This window comes from Lissotriton helveticus, chromosome 1_1, assembly GCF_964261635.1.
Source record: "Lissotriton helveticus chromosome 1_1, aLisHel1.1, whole genome shotgun sequence".
In the NCBI taxonomy this organism is placed as follows: domain Eukaryota; kingdom Metazoa; phylum Chordata; class Amphibia; order Caudata; family Salamandridae; genus Lissotriton; species Lissotriton helveticus.
Window position 1 is genome coordinate 696,837,695 of NC_136057.1, and position 14,575 is coordinate 696,852,269.

The window sequence follows — 14,575 nt, forward strand, 5'->3', positions numbered from 1 at the left end:
AACAATATGCTAAATATTTGCATTGGTGCTAATATATAGGTTAGAATAGGCAATCGTGGAAACACGTATTTAGATATATTTAGATATGAATGTAGGTTTTCTCCATATTAATTTCCTAATGGTGACTGCAGATGTCGCCTGAAGTTGCTTGGAAACTCATTTGGATTTTTCATGCTATAATTAAACAAGGGTAAGGCATTTCACTGTGCCTCTACATATAATATACTTTCCCTGCCTAGCAGGATCACAGTACACAAGGTGGCCATCGGCATTCCATGTGACCAGTCCAATGGTCCTCAAAGTCACCAGGTTACTGCCCCTGGTCATTTCCAGGTCGCTCTGGGCACAGAACATGGCAAAGTGACACGCTCTGTAAAACTGCAGAGGCCTAACTTCCCATAAACCTTATTTTTGCACACAAAGGTTTGCCCCCATGGTTATTTTTAAATTGCTTTATTTTTTGTCTTGCGCTTTTTTGTCACCCACTGGGGCTGGTGGAAGGATGGTACATGTCTTCTTTCTGGACAGTGTGGGGCATACTTTCCTATAGCATTTTTTAGTTGTTCCTAATGTTGTAGGACAACAGAAGAGTGGTTAGCAGCCCAACCTCTACCACTCCGACTGCAGCTACAGGAGGATCGGAACAGCAAATATATGCCTCAAACCATGGGTAAGGTGAGATGGACGAAGAAATAAAGGTTCATACACATTGATCCCAGCACTTGTGCAAGGCCGGGGGCAGGCTGCCACGTGGCATGGCAGGTGGCAAGAAGGCTTGGCAACATGGATTGAGTTGTTGAACAGAACATTGAGTAGGCCAGGAAGGTTGAAGGGTTTTGCTATTTTGTAAAAAGTCCAACCATAGGGATTAGAGGCACTGGACCCCTGAGAAAAGCCTATTGAATATCTACCGTGGAGCTATTTTTATTATTTTCACTTGTAAATTGGAACATCTGCCTTGCATGTCTTTGTAAGCACCGTTTCTTAAAAGCATAGATCAGAACAAGGATATCTTTTGCACCAGATGGTGAATTTCAAAACTCAAAATGACTGATGGAAAAAGTATCTCTGTCAATCATGATACAACCTTGAAACTGAGATTCATGTGCTGGCTCATGAACCAAATGGGCAATATAGCCCTATATTCTTCTTGTTTAATCTTCTCAGTTACTACTGAACGAGTTTAAATGTGTAGACTTCCAGTTTGATTTCGAATGGGGAATGCGACTTTTGGGATCCCTTAGACACTTTACTGCTTTCACATAAATTTGCACAAAATTTTGAAAGATCAATCTGTGGTCTGTGAGTATTTTTTTAAAGTTGGTTGCATTAGCAATACCTTGCTTTACTTATGGATCATCAGTGTGGAAATGATGCGCAATCTCCTTAGACCCATTCGTAGTGCAATATGCGATTAGTCTTGTTTTTACTCGTACCTGAGGTTGTTACTGCATTTATTACCTTCCTTCCATCCCTTTGTAAAGCACTCTGACATCCTTCGGGATCTTGTTCGCGCTATATAAAACTATAAATAAATGAATAAATAAATCCTTCTCTCTCTCCCTACCCAAAGAAAAAGAGTGAGACAGTCAGTGAGAGAAAGTGAGAGAAAGTGAGTGTGTGTATTTACTCCAAAAAACAGTAAATTACAGCTTTGGTTATCCTAAGATCCCTTTATTCGCTATTTTTCCCAAAACGGTGTTCATTGAATAGTGTTGAGCAATGGCAGATGTAACAGAAAATATTTTGTGACGGCCAGCAATTCAGAGCACGGCAGAGTCAAATATACATAGCTAGATGTGTGAATCCACTGTAGATGACAGTAGAAAAAGCTACCTCATTCAATGTTTAAGAAATTACCCCTTTTTATTTGGTCCCCCAATATCTGCATGTCTAGATGTGACGGATTTCGAACTCTGTGCATTTTGCCAGTGCCCAGAAGCAGTAAATTGCCTGTTTCATCACGAAAACATAAGCTGAACATTAGAACTCCTTATTTGGCACATTTACTTTCTCCATAAGTCCACTGCAATACTGCCTTAAATGGTAAGTTAGATGTCATGTGTGGGCTGGAGTGTTTATTTACAGTACCCACAGGTATAACAAAAATATGTTTCTGCCAGGAACCCAACTGTGCTCCGGCTAGGTGGCAGTTTATATACACTACAGTGACATGTGAGTGGGAAAAATGCCTCTGCAATGTACAAAAACCCTATTTATTTACATGTTCAGAAGGCGCCTCTAATTTGTGCCTTATAAAACCCACAGGTGATGCCCCGAAACCAGTCTCAGGATGCGTGTTTCCAGTCCAAGGAGGACCTAGCTTGGCAGTTCGGGCTGGACTGTTCCCATGAGGCACAGGGTCAAGATTGATTTGCATATGGCTGGGTCCAAACTGGGATGGCGTGGTGAGCAAAAGAATGATAGATAAAACCCTGATCTTTGTGACTGGGAATGAATGTTTGCATTGTTCAGCATTCCGTCCATCCTGGGCTAGATGTAGGTAAAGCATATTTACCGACCCTTAAATACCGAATTTTACCGATTCGGTATTTAAAAGTCGGTAAATATGAAGGGGGGAGATGTAGGGAAATCCAGATGTTTATTTACCGAATCGGTAAAAGTCGGTATTTACCGATTCGGTAAATACCGACCTGTAATGCTCCATTCATTCCTATGGGCTTTGAAGCCCATAGGAATGAATGGGGCATTACAGGTCGGTATTTACCGATCGGTAAATACAGATTTTTGGCAAGGGTGCAGGGGGTGTCACTTTGACACCCTCTAGCACCCCCAAAAAAGGTTCGGGGGCCATATGGCAGGCATACCTGCCCTAAGGGCAGGTCTGCCTGTCATATGGCACAGGTGTGCATGCGCACATTTGCATGCACACCTGAATCGGTATTTTACCATCAAATTGAATTTGATGGTAAAATACCGATTTCTAAGGCCTTGTGGGACTCATAAGAGTCCCACCTACATATCGATTTTACAGAATCTGTAAATATACCGGTCAGTAAATTTACCGACCGGTATATTTACAGATTCTGTAAAATTACCTATCGGTAAATTTACAGAACGGTAAATTTACCGATTCTGCCCCCTACATCTCAAATGCCTTTTACCGGTCGGTAACGGCCGAATTCGGCCGTTACCGACCGGTAAAAGCCTACCTACATCTGGCCCCAAGTGTTTCTTTTGTAATTATAAAACCCACAGGGCATGGAGCTAATATGTAAAAATAGGGCACACCACATATTGGGTTTAGTATGCCTTCACTGTGGAATAAAACCCAAAGATATTTCACTATGTAGGCCAGGCTATATTTTGTAGGCCTGGACGGATTAAAATCTTTATTTCCCACACCCACATAGGTATGGGCCAAAAACAAATGCTTTAAAGTTATTACTCAACTACTTTTTAAGATCTGCCTTAAAGGTGACATCAGATTATTGATAACCTAAGCAGTGCAATAACTTTGTAAAAATTTACTTTAGACTATATAAGCCAGAACTGGCTTAAAACCAGTTCTGTCACTCATCAAACCTCAAGACCTGGAATATGCATCCTTGGCTGGCAGAGTTAACAATTCTAGCTAAGATGACAATGGCTTGTCAGGTAAGACCAATGGGTGATAACTGATGCCCCCTAGCAGGAATTATCTGTCTGGAAGTGGAAGGAATGGTTGGCAGGACAAAGTCCAGGTATAGAAGTAAGTTGTTTGACGTGGAAGAGATTCTCTTATACATCTCCAGCACCCTTCTAGACAGTCAGGCCCTAGCCACAGTAGGAGGTTGCATGAAAAAAAGGTTATTAGTTCGGGAGGTTGTCCCCAAGTAATACATCCAAAATCTTGTCAGGTCTCACACACAAATTCAATATACAAACCTAGGCTCAAACCCTGGCAGCACAGAGAAGAGAGGCTTAACTTAAGGAAAAGTGTGTAAAGTATTTAGCAGTAATAATACAATTAAAAAGTAAAAAATACAAAACATCCTGCAACCGATTTAATTAAATAGAGAAAACGTTAGTAGGAAATATGACATCAAAATGACTAAAATCTGACTAGAGGAACCAGAATTATGGATTTTTTAAGTTTTAGGGCAAAATACGCAAAGCAGAAGTATAGTGCCAATTAGAAGTCTCTTTTCACAGTTGAACAGGATCTAGACATGATTTCTGACCGACTGCGATGGAGCAGTAGTTGCATATACAATGCGTGTCATTCTGGACAAAGATTTTACATTCTGACTTAGTTTCTGCAATGGATGTCGAAATACTCTAGTGGGGCAGGGAAGCCGGCTGTATCCCTTAAAATCCTCTCAAAGTAGGATATCCTTCCACACGGCCAGGGGGATAGGCTTCAGTTCTCGTAATTTACTGATCTCTCTGTATGCGGACAATGTCACCCTATACATACTTAATCCTTCTGAGAACCTAGACCCAGTGCTGCGAGAATTTATAAAATTTGGGGGGCTGTCAGGCATATCTATCAACTGGAAAAAAACAGTTATATTTCCGTTAACGGATGGGACCCCTGCGGTCGTGTCTGAATACCCATTGCGCTGGGAAGCGGAAGAAGTCAAATATGTGGGCGTCTGGCTGTGTCGTAATTTGCAAGATATCTGGACCATGAACTTTGGGCGGGCAGTTGCGTGGCTTGAGGGTAAGGTGGCAATATGGTCCAAGCTTCCTCTCTTCATCGCCGGAAAGGTGGTACTGACAAAAATGGTTATACTACCGAAATTTTTGTATCTCTTCGTAAACATACCGATCCCGCTCACACAGCAATTCTTTACATGTCTTCGCACCCACTTGCTGTCTCTTGTATGGGCGGGGGGCCAGGCACGAGTCTCATGGGCCCTCCTGACTTTGTCGCTGCGGCAGGGCGGCTTGGGGGCTCCAGATATGCAGCTCCATGCACTATGTGCACAAGCCCAGTTCCTACATTTGTGGATGTATCCGACACCGTACCAGCCGCATGTGGCAGTTGAGATGGACGTGGTAGCGCCGACCTCTTTGACGGTGGCGCTGTACAAAAAATCGACACTGCGGACATGTTGAGGTGGGCTTGGCGCTCCCTCCAGCGGCGCGCTCGCCTCCCATTACTATTCGCTCCGTCTGTCCCCCTCCGTAATAATCCCTTGCTGGCCTGCTTGGAGGTAGGCGGAGGCATCGTTGAGCTGGATGGCACCCAGATGCGTACTTTTGCAGACTTGTACCCGGATGGGACATTTCGGCCCCCTCCTGCTGGTGTAGATGGCGGAGAGGTGCCTTTTCGGGAGAAATTTGAATATCACAAACTAAAGAAAGCATGTCAAGCACTGTGGGACGGATTCCCTGAGGCGCCCCCTACTTTTCAGGCGCTGCAAAGTATTCTAGGGTGGGCATCACCGCGTAAATTGGTGACAAGACTATACACAGCCATGTAGAACCAAGCCCCAATAATCCACCCGCAGTCCCTGAGACTCTGGAATGCAGAGTTAGACCCCCCGCTAGATGAGGAACAATGGAATTTCTGTTGTAAACAGCTGTGTGAACTATCCCCAAATTATAAGCTGCGACTCATTCATTTTAAATTCTTGCACAGGTACTATAGGACTCCTTTTAGTTTATACCGTATGAGATTGAGGGAGAATGAAAGATGCTGGAGATGTGGGTTTGAACCTGCCTTGTTCCTTCATATGGCCTGGAACTGTCCGAAACTCATGGACTTCTGGCGTGACATTTCTGAGGCGATCAAGCAGATAATAGATAGGTCTGACACCCTCACCCCACATTTGGGCCTGCTAGGTCTGGTGAAGGATACTGTACCCCAGAATCAAAAATTGCATGCTCTCCTACTGTTGTATGCTCGTTGGCAAATTGCTCTGAAATGGGGAAGAAGAAGGGTACCAACATTTGCGGCATGGTTGTCGGATGTGAGTTATGGCCACACACAATTGGGGCTCTTTTGGGAACTGATGCCTGCAGCTTCTAGACCTAGAGACATATGGGAGCCCTTTTTCCAATGGTCCAGAGCCCGGGCGCAATCCCCTCCCGTGGGAGACTCTGAAGAAGAACCCTGATTATGTCTATGTTGATTTCATGTAAGCAGATGCGACCATCCTTCTCTGTTCATAGCTCCGCAGGCACTGTTGAGCTGCAAATGTCATTCTTATGTGTACTGTACATATATGATGCTCCCATGTTCCTTGATATTCACCCAAATGACTGTCCCGAGAAGACACGATGTACTATATGTGTGACCTTATTCCACCTACAGTAGTACCCACTCGAAATGTGTAGATGTAACCTTGCCACGCAATGTGCACAGTAAGATTCGTAATGATTGTAAGATGCTGACCTGACTGTTTTCTGTTGTTAGGTTTTGTTTTAACCGTATGTATTAACTAAACGCCCTGTATGACGTATATCCGGATACTGTATTGTATATGTCTGCTTTGTTTTACAAATGCCAATAAATACAATTTTTAAAAAAAAAAGTAGGATATCCTTTGGATGAGCTACTGGTTTTTGTGGGTAAATGTCTGAGGAGGAACATTTTAATTTTGCAGCGGTCAAAGTCCTCTTGTTGGGCGGATACTTTTCATGCCTTTGTTCGTTCAAGATTTCTACCTTTTTGGAGCTCAAAATCCTCCTGTGGCCAAACGTGGAAGCAGTATTCAACAAAATCTTATCAAACTTTGATACCTTTGCAACAAGGTCACGTTGATCCTCCCAACTTTTCAGACATTCTGGAGAAGTCCCTATTGGTCTCTAGGACACCCAGAGCACCAGGGACAGTACTTAGAGGCCATAACTCACTCTGGCAGAGGCCACTTGTGAGTGGACAGTGGACAGTAGTGCCCCAGTGTGTAGAATTACAAAACTAGCAATACCAGTCAGCAAAAATGGGGTGACCATGCAAAAGAGGGATTTTCTCTTAGAAGATAACCAGTTTAGACCTGTCAGAAAGAAGAGTAGCAGAAAAAGCTGAAGACAAGCTTGCCTGGTGGCCACCATCTTGAGACAAGGGCAACGTAATAGTAAGGCAAAAATGAAGTGCTGAAAATTGTTAGCATTGGGTGGTAGAATTTCTTTAAACGCTGGCTGATGCACTTGATAAATCTGCTATTCTACCTCCTCAGATTATTCCTGGACCTGGGAAGTCTGGCCCTGAAGAAGAAGAATCCTGACTTCTGACTCTGGAGTCCTGCTGTAAGAACAACAATCACATAAGGACTCACAGACCCCTGAATCCTGCTGGCTCCCACAGACGGGAACTGCTCTTCAAGGGTTAAGTGGTTGGCCTGCTGTTCATCAGCTCAGGGACACAAAAAGCAGGAGTGATGTGTATTGATTTAGATTCTGTATGAATTTCCCGATTCATGCCCTTATACAGGTACATTTTACATTGCTTTTATATAGGCATATAGTCTTCATTTAGGAATTGTCCATGCTAACCAAATACAGGCATGGCTACTTACATCCGTTCATCTACGTCACAACGAGTTCCTGGAAAACCAGACTCTTAAGCCTTTAGGACTTACCCTTGCTTGGATATTGATTTCTCCAAGAACTCATTTATTATGCATGAACATCTACTCCTTAGGGGTTCAGTCATGACATTCATATGCCCGACTTCTACGTAAATACTGGCATTCCTAAACTCCTTCAAGGTATAAATATACCGTCACTTGCTATGGCAAGGCACAGTGCAGTTCGGCTACCTACTTGCACGGCGCGGCTGGCCACAGCAAGTCCCAAAGGAAGTCATCTCCCCAACTGACGCACTGACCAGACGCTGTCATCCTCCTTGCCGAGAATCCAGCTCCAGTGTTTCTGACTCCCCTTGCTGGGTGTTAGAGAATCGAGTCCCGGGAGAGAGATACCAACCTCTCTCATTCTAAGGTATGGAGCTGATTAGAACCTAGAGAAACCTTTGGCAATTCTGGGCAAAACTAAACTAAACTAGACTATAGCTAAAGCAACACCTACTTCTTCCCTCGTACTAGACTTGGGTTAGGTACACTGAGGTAGGATTATTTTAGAAGCACCAGTTGAGTATTTTAGCCTGTGTTATTTGTGTATGTTTTTTTATATATGTCATAGCAACAGACCATTCTATTACAGTACTATTTTATATTCCTGTTTACACTGTACGCATTATACTTCGCATTCTGTCTTACAATTTTAGCAGTTCATATCTCTTGCATGAGAAAGAAGACTGCTCAATAGACCCTTTTTATTGAAACGCCTGTCTCTCTATTTCCTGTGCAACTCTGTAGAAATGAAGCATGCACGATTGACTGAGTGAAACGGTTATCTATTGTTTCCACAACTCTGAAGATATTGTTCCGACTCTAAGGGAAACAAAGTTGTCATGTTTATGCGGTTGTCAGAAACGAATCCCTTCTTGTTCATTTGAGAAAGTTTCTAGTGACTTCTGAGTTAGCTGGCACACACAAGTCATTAAGTTTAATGTACTCGATAGAGACATACTGACCTCAGTCCTTTCTCAGTGTATATCATTCCAATGCGCAGAGCCTAGCAGGGATATAGGAACTACACTACATGGCGCCCAATGGTTTGGTAAGGCACTAATTTATTGCTAGATACTGAAGTAACTCAGTCGTGCTTTTCTCAGAGACCCCTTTACTCGTAAAACTCTAATAGACATCAGGACTGGGTAAGGGACAATATCCACCATAGCTGAGTAGGGCAAAAAATCCTATGTATTAGCTTTTTGGTTTGTTCAACGTTGAAGGATACAGTGTTCCAAAATATTGTTCATCTTACTTTGTTCCCTTGAAACTTGCTCTGCAACTTTTATTAAAATGGCTGACGAGGATAACACCGAAAGCGGTGGAGCTACAGGCGATGACACTGGAGCAGCTTTTAACATAACAGGTTTTACTGAAACCGATGCGAATGCTGTAATAATTCCTCCAAATTTAAGGAAAGCCATCACTATAAAACTTATAACACATGGCATATCATCAAGAGGCATTGGCATTAGCAGTAGTCCCCCGCATCAAGAAAGCCCGTATCGGAGGGCGATCCTTTAGGCTGTTGGCCCCTCAGCTCTGGAACTCCTTACCTCTGTCCTTGCGTTCCATGTCCAACCTATCTGCTTTTAGGAAGAGCTTCAAGACCTGGCTCTTTACTGGCTAGAGTCTCTCATTCTCCTGTTCTGACCCTGTTGTTCTGTTCTTTATTGTTATGTGGTGTATGTTTCTTTTCTCTTTCTTGGTCTGGAGCATAAAGCGCCGGGACTCTCCTTTGGAGTAGCCGTGCGCTATAGAAGACCTATAATAACATATAATAACATAACAGAGGTGGTAGTGCAGCTTTTGTGATAGAGGCACATGAATATCACCAGACAGAGGTATTCTACTCATGGATAGTCTTCCCAGAAGCAAATCCAGTAACACGTATGTTTCACTTCTACAAAGAAGGTGATCCACTAGATGAATATATTCCTTTCAAGGATATTAAAATTCCACTTGCATACCAGGAGCATGAGCTCCTGTTTAAAGGTGCCCTAAAACATTTAAATCACATTTCCAGGCTCGGTCCACTAGGTAGACCAGGAGCAACATGGTCAGCCTTAGCCGACTACACACCTGACATTGAATCAATTTCGGACAAGGAATTACTTAGTAACATACAAAATTTAATAGAATTATACAGCCAAAGGTCTTTACAAAAAACGTTCCTACATCTTCTAAACAGAAGTGGGAAAATAGCAAACAACCTTCCAAAGAGAAGCGGTCTTATTCCAGAGGTAGGTCTCCTCAAAAGGAGCCCCCTGAAAGGAGGTATAACCTCAAGAACAGGGATAATTTGAGAAAACCTGACCGGTATCAAGATACTGATACACGTTCCTCTCATACCTTTCAAATCTCGTCACAGACATCCGAAAGAAGAGGACGGTCAGACAACAAGGAAGAACTCGTGAAGTCCAAAGACGATCAACAAGTTCAGAAAAGCAAACCAAAACCTCAATAAACCAAAAAGAAGGTAGCAGGTCTAAAAATCGGACTTGCCGAGGATCTTGAGGACACAACTCAAGAACGGAGAATGGGCTCAGACAATGCTGGACAGCGCAGCAAAAGTAACAATCGCTCGCCAGAACCTGAAGTGACTTCTGGAGACAGTGGACTTGAATGAAGACATTGAAGTTGAAACTGCAGACACCAGGGTTAGCTCTCCACATAGGTTATATAAAATAACACTCCGGATGGAGGGAGACATACCAAGAAAAGTGAAAGCACTCTTTTGGGAGCGACTTTCAAAAGGCTATGATATACTTCTGGCTGAACAAGACTGGCCACCAGAATTTGTCAGGGAGTGCCCACATGGCGAAGACATCATTATGCCAGCCTTCTCCAATCATATTCCAATACATTTAAAATATACTTATGCCAGGAAATAGGCAGTTGCCCAATCACCCAGCATTATACAAAAATCATGTAGAATGGGATGAGGATTCTCCTCACCTTAAACTCCAGTTGAAAAATCAACCAACTGCACAAAGGCAGTATCCAGTTAAGCAGGAAGCTAAAAAAAACAGGTCAGGGAGATTTTAAATCAACTTGAATACCAAGGGGTGAGTTAAACATGCATCTCATCAATGAACAATCATTTGTTTCCTGTCTCCAAACCAGACAATACATATTGCCTAGTTTTGGATTACAGACATCTAAACTCTTGTTGCAAAACGTTTGCAGTTCAAAATGCACACAGTACAGCATTAATGAATAACGTTGTGCGTAAAAAATATAAAACCACATTAGACATATCAAATGGTTTCTTTTGTCAAAACATTGCATAAGAAAGTAGGTATGTGACCGCTTTCTCAATAATGGGGACACAGCGTCTCCCTCAAGGATTCAAGAATAGTCCTGGGTTATTCTCAGCAAGGGTAACAGAATTACTACAAACGTATGATGACGAGCCATTGTCATACGTCGACGATATCTATCTGACAGACGATGACTTGGATAAAGACTTGAACAGGGTGAACACCATTATACTGGGCTTCGCCTCTGAAGGGTACAAATTCAATTTTAAAAAAAGTCTAGAATCGCCCATCGCAACGTCCTTTCCTTAGGATATGAGTTATCAAGTGAAGGCAAAAGCCTGGCAGCCAACTTTTTAGAAATGTGTGCACTGCTCGGGCGCTAGAGGGCGCACAAGCGGAATGGCTGCGCTCCGGTGAGGCTCTCGCTGCCTCGAAGTACAATCCTGAATTTATCCTTAACAACTGGTTGTTATCTCAGGTAAAGTGGCCCGGAACGCAGATTGACCTACGATCTAACCTCGGTGAAATTCCTGTGAGGATCTGATGCTGCTTGACTGCCGGATGGGGTGAGGAAGAGTTGCCCGAGGCCAGCGCTGGAGAAGGGAGGTGTGACGGACGCAGAGCCTGAAGCTGGGAAAGTCCGAGGCTTGTCACGAGGTGGCTAGGCCAAGGCTGCTGGCGGCGTACGTGAGAGCTGTGATGGCCGGGGATATTGGACGGCCGGGACTGCTCTGAAAAGAACCATGACCCCTTGGGAAGTGCTGCGACTGATTTTGAGGACCGCAAGGTGTGGAGGAGCTGTGCTGCAGTGGTGACCGGTGGAACGGAGAGTTTGTTACCGCCGGGGGTCGGGCGGCCGGCCCTGGTGGTGAGCGAGCATGAGAGCGGCCTGATTGGGGGCACAGCGAGTGGTGTTTCATAGCGCTACATAGGCGCGAGAAGCGTGAGAACAGCTCACTGAGGTGCGGTGGGATTGGAGCTGAAATTACTGTGAGGCTTGCTGGGACATCGGGGCACCTTAAAGCTGCAAGGAAGTAGTGAGTTGCTGGGACCTGGTGATGGTTGGTACTGGTGGCGCATACATGACGGGATTTACAGCATTGCGCAGGCCCTGCCTAGGAAGAGTGCTGAGGTGTCTGAATGCCCTGAGACTTGCCAGGCTGCTGAGTGCATGCCACTGCAGGAGTTGCGGAGGGTTGAGAAGCTGAGTCAGGGCTTTGCCCACGCAGACGCCTCGGACTCGCGTTCTGGATCGGGGCGCTGTGGAGTGCTCCTGCCCCGCCCAGGCAAGTAGTCTCACTGATATACTTGGTAGCAGACGACGAAGTGCCCTGAACGCCAACGGTTGGGAGAGTGGAGAATCAGTTAGGCAGAGATATTGGCACTGAACTATTGAGGTGAGGTGGGCAGTTGCCCGGGTCCTAAGGGAAGGCCTACAACGTTGGGCTGTGGTGAGCTTGAGGAGACCTATATTGGCTCTGCCATGGGCAAACCGGATACCCGCCAAACGAAACTAATTTTGAGGCGGCGAAGAAAGTAAATAGGCCTACTACGGAGGAGGTGCGTCGAACAGGACGGATATGCCGGAAGATGCTGCGGCCGCTAAAGGCATGGATATGCAACAGATTTTGCAGGAGATGCGGCAAGGGTTCGCTACCGTGGTTGACAAGGTGGATCGGATGTTGTCCAGAATGGACGCGATAGCGCACAAAATGGACCAGCGCGAAGAACGAATTAAAGAGACTGAGAGGCGCATATTGGACAACGATGACACCCCGGATGGTCACATGGTGCAAATAGCAAGAATGGACAAGGTACTGCGGGTTATAGCAGCGAAGAATGAGGACTTGGAAGCCCGTAGTAGGCGGAATAACATACACGTTACTGGTGTGCCAGAGTCCACCAACACTGGGCGTATGGAGGAGTATGTGGAGAATTTGTTTTTGACCACCATCGGTGCGGACGCCTTCTCCGCACAGTTCATTGTTGAAAGGGCCCACAGGTCTCTTGGTCCACGACCGGCACCTGGTAATCCACCTCGGTCCATCATTGCACGTCTTTTGAATTACCGGGACCGGGATGTGGCCCTGTGCGCGGCAAGAACCAAGCAAGATTTGACGTATGATGGAGTCCCATTCTCGATCTATCCGCACTTCACTCCTATAGTGCAGGAGGAGAGGCGCAAGTTTCTTGATGTGAAGAAAAATCTGCGAGCGGCACAGATTGACTATGCATTGTTATACCCTGCCAAACTTCGAGTGACGCACCAGGGCAGGCAGCGTTTCTTTACGAATCCACAGCAAGTGGCGGATTTCCTTCGAATGCTGAAGCGAGCAAATCGAGAAGGAGGGGGTCGAGGTTCTGCACAGCACGCCGATGATCAGGAGGCAGATGAGGAACAATGAAAGGAAACTCTCGCAGAATAGACACTGATCTTCGGAGCGAGACAAATGGCGGTTCTTCTGCGATGATGGGACTGAGGATACTTATATGGCGAGACACTAAAGACGATATCGGTTGTTCCAGTGGTAAGGTATTCCAGGCACCACCTCCTCCCCCCTGACAAAGCCCAGAGGTAGCACAGTGCGTGGGGCTTGGGGGGAGGGGAGTGGCTGTGTCGCAGTCTAGAGCTGAACCCCAACGGGTGTTCCCCTATGCTGGAGTTTATCACCAGGGTGGTGTTGGGGATGTTGATGTTGGGGAGTGGGGTGGGGGGTGGGGGGGGAGGGTAGAGCATTCTGGCAAGTTTGGGTTGCTTCAGTGGGTGGTGGGGGGTCGGAGAACAGGGGGTTGGGATGTTACTGTGTCGTGTGGATACTTACTATTAGCATCTCTGATGGCAGGAGAGGTTCTGGGGGAGGGAGGGAGAGGGGGGTTGGGGTGGGGAGTTGGGAGTTGGGAGATGTGTGTGATATTGGCTGGCGTATGCAAGTATCAATGGCTGCAGGAGATAATGTGCGGGTGTTATATGATCGCTGGTAGAGGCATTTATGTTGAGAAAGGAGTGTACGTATGGACTCAGTATTGGATTCATCAAAAGGAGAGGCAAATACATAGTTGTATTGATGATGGAGACTATAGCGGGGCAGGTTATGGATCGTAACACACACGTTTTATCTTGGAATGTGAGGGGGTTAAACAATGGACATAAATGTAGACAGGTGCTGGCGTATTTAAACAGACAGGGAATCCAGGTGGCGATGCTACAAGAGACGCACCTACACCCACAGTCACAAAATACCTTTGCAGCTAGATGGGCCTCTACCCGTATATTCTCTTCTTACTCCTCATATGCTAGAGGGACTGCCCTCTTGAATAAACAGGGTGTCCCGTTCACACTGGTGGGCTCCCTGTCGGACCCGCAAGGTAGATATGTCATTGTTTGGGGACGGCTGGGCAGCGATACAATCACATTTGCCAATTGTTATGCTCCCAATGTGGACACGCCGGAGTCCTTTACCATACTATCGGGATAGATAGTGATGGCGGGGTCCACACATGTGATTTGGGGAGGCGACTTTAATGTCAGTCTGGTCCCAACGGTTGATAGGATGGAGGGTACTGTGCAATACCATAATAGATCCTGAGAGCTACTGCTAGACTTAATGGCAGGGGAAGACTTAACTGATGGCTGGAGGCGATTGCACCCCGGTGTGAGAGAGGGCACGCACTACACAGCGCACACAGGATCGTGGGCGAAACTAGATTACTGTTTACTGTCGCGGGGGCTGGTCGTGGGTTTGGAGAAAGCGGAACACCTGGCGCGCACGTTTTCTGATCATTGTC

At 45.5% G+C, this 14,575-nt stretch overlaps 1 protein-coding gene across 1 annotated transcript in view; it reads right to left on the reverse strand.

Annotated features, from left to right (window-relative positions):
- Positions 1–14,575, reverse strand: part of METTL25 (methyltransferase like 25) — a 690,484-nt gene that overhangs the window by 325,183 nt on the left and 350,726 nt on the right. The window lies entirely within an intron of this gene.